This window comes from Bubalus kerabau, chromosome 1 (genome assembly GCF_029407905.1).
Source record: "Bubalus kerabau isolate K-KA32 ecotype Philippines breed swamp buffalo chromosome 1, PCC_UOA_SB_1v2, whole genome shotgun sequence".
Taxonomy (NCBI): domain Eukaryota; kingdom Metazoa; phylum Chordata; class Mammalia; order Artiodactyla; family Bovidae; genus Bubalus; species Bubalus kerabau.
Window position 1 is genome coordinate 123,448,005 of NC_073624.1, and position 3,103 is coordinate 123,451,107.

The 3,103-nt window shown below is 35.8% G+C and overlaps 1 pseudogene; it reads left to right on the forward strand.

The window, feature by feature from the left end:
• The first annotated feature begins 1,822 nt into the window (after positions 1–1,822).
• LOC129653631 (olfactory receptor 5D13-like) lies at positions 1,823–2,764 on the forward strand (annotated as a pseudogene).
• Positions 2,765–3,103: the final 339 nt, after the last annotated feature.

Below are 3,103 nucleotides of genomic sequence, written 5' to 3' on the forward strand. Positions count from 1 at the left end.
TATTAAGAATCAGATAATAATGAGAAAACAAAGGGGAAATGGAGACAATTTATTGAAGGATAGTGATTGATGAATTAACATGAACAGGGCCAAGAGGAAATTCAGGGGAAAAAAAAAAAAAGAGAGAGAGAGAGAGAGTTGAGCTATTCTTCAACATCACAAATTGTTCCTTCATTTTTGTTGCTGCCAACTTTGGACCTTGACCTGTTTCTTAGATTCTTTAAAATAATATGTGTTTAAAAATAATACCAATTATTCAGAGTGCTAAGAATTAAAAAGGATGAGGATTGGAAAAGCTATATATTTTGAACTCCAGAACTGTCAGACTTTGTGCTAATTATATTAATGTCATTTCCTAACTTAATACTTATACACCTATAAAATATATATTATCATGTCACTATTATTGATAAAGAAGTTGAGGCTCATAAAATCTGAGTGATTCACCAAAGGTCATACAGTAAATGCCAAACCTTGGAACTGCATTTAAATCTATGTTTCCAACTCCTTCTTTCATTGTTCCAGTCTGTCACTAACTCTTTTCCACTTCCCACCCATTCCCTTTTCTGCATATAGGAAATACAGTTTTTGAGTGTCAAAAGTACCATTAAGCTGTTCAAGAAATAATGAACTATTTCTCCCTTCACATGGTCAGATAAAACTAAAATTGCATCTGTGTTTATGAGAGTCGAACTAATAGTCTTTATTAATCTGAATATTTCAGATGTGTGCCCGTTATTGGTTAGCTTATTTTAAAATCTTTGCTAAATAAATATGCTTCTGTTGTTATAAACTGCTTACCAGTAAAAGATGCTTTTGCTTTCTCAAAATAATGTATACAAATAATTGTATGACTCAAAGCAAGATTATCACCTGTAGTTTTAATCAAACTCAATATTCCTGTCACCAGAAGTTTTGAGGGTGATAATGTAACCACTTGTATTTATTACTGTATTCTCTGATTTTCTTGAGAAACATTATAGAATGTGGAATAGTTGAGCAAAATATATTTTAAATTTCTCTGTAATTCAGATATTCTATAAGCATTTAATGCTATAATATTCCTAATAGAGATATTGATCAAAGAATTTAAAAGACTATATTGAGAGCATCAGTGGCAGTATGCGAGACAAACAATAAACAGTCAAACAGGAAAGAAAACAACAGTGAGGGCACTACAAATTATAATATGGCGTAATTACTTTACCAGGTCACAGCATTGAACACAAAGCCAATAATTTCAGCATCAAACTGAAATCATTGGAAAACTTGAAGATAGAGCTTTATTTGCTTCAATGTCCATTTATGTTTTCCAAAATGTGAAAATTCTTGTGGTGACTCATGACCTCTAATCTTCAGTTTGATGATGATCTTCAGTTTGAACATAATGATGGAAGTACTACTGCCTCTAAAAATATTACTCCTCCTGCTTTTTAAAATAAATTTGAGTGCTGTGTTTTCATTTATTGTTATGTTACTCTCATTAAACAGCACAGACATTCAGAATGATGGAACTGTGAAAAACATGTTTTTCTATGACACTACAGAAAATATTTCTCTCTGACTCTAAATTAAATTCAATTCCTGTCACTCATTGTCACTCAAATCTAACTCATCACCAGCAGGCTGTGTTAATTCAAACAAGTTTCTTAACTCTTATATGCTACCATTTCATTTTGTAAAATATGAGACTGGTTGTTTTGAAATTCACAAGTCTTATTTAGTGGTCAAAACTAATGTACCATATTTTAGACAATGTCTGACACACAATAAATGTGATATCCATGTACTGTCATCATTTTCATTTTCTCCAACAACAGTTATGTGGTTTGCTGAAGGAAATAAGAGTGCTGGAGCCATGTTCACCCTCTTGGACTTCTCAGAATATCCCGACCTCCAGATTCCCTTGTTCCTGGTTTTCCTCATCGTCTATGCAGTCACCATGTTGGGCAATGTGGGCATGATCACCATCATCAGGATCAGTCCCAAAATCCACACCCCCATGTAATTTTTTCTCAGTCACTTGTCGATTGTTGATTTTTGCTATTCCACCACAGTTACACCCAAACTCTTGGAGAATTTGGTGTGGAAGATAGAACCATCTCTTTCACAGGATGCATCATGCAATTCTTCTCAGCTTGTACGTTTGCAGTGGCAGAGGCATTCATGTTTGCAGTGATGGCCTATGACCAATTTGTGGCCATTTTTAAGCCTCTACTCTACACAGTGGTCATGTCCTCAGAGCTCTGTGCATTATTAGTGGCTGGTTCCTGCACGTGGGGTGTAGTTTCCTCCCTGGCACTCACCTGTTCTCTCCAGACATTATCCTTCTGTGGGTCTAACATCATAAGTAATTTCCTCTGTGAGCACTCTGTCATTGTCTCCATCTCCTGCTCTGACCCCTTCATCAGCCAAGTGCTGTTTTGCCATTGCCATATTCAATGAGCTGAGCAGCCTGGCAATTATCCTCACTACTTATATTTCTATTTTTGTCACTATCATAAAAATGCCCTCTGCTGGGATTCGCCAAAAAGCCTTCTCTACTTGTGCCTCCCATCTGACCACCATCACCATGCTCCATGGGACTGTTCTGTTCTTTTATCGTGTGCCCAGCTCCAAAAACTCATGGCTTATGGTCAAAGTAGGTTATATATTTTATACAGTGGTGAGTCCCATGCTGAACCGTCTGATCTATAGCCTCAGGAACAAAGATGTGAAAGAGAGTGTCAGGAAATTAATTTATCACTTAATACAATTTGGTTGAAGATTTGTATGTCCAAAAGAAATTTGATCTATTACAGTGTTGATTAAATCTTCTTGTAGAGATGATGACTCAAATTATGCAGTCAACTCACTAGATCATAAATTTAGAGTCATAACTTGGCTATTTGATCTTTTAGTTTCTGTTCAATTCAATGTCAAATAAAATAGCTGTATATCATGTGTAAAATGATATGTGTTGTGGGTGTATGAGAAGTGAAACTGTGAGTTGTTCAGTCATGTCTGACTCTTTGCCACCCCACAGAGTATAGCCTGACAGGTTCCTCTCTTCATGGAACTCTCCAGGAAAGAATAATGGAGTGGGTAGCCATTGCCTTCTCCA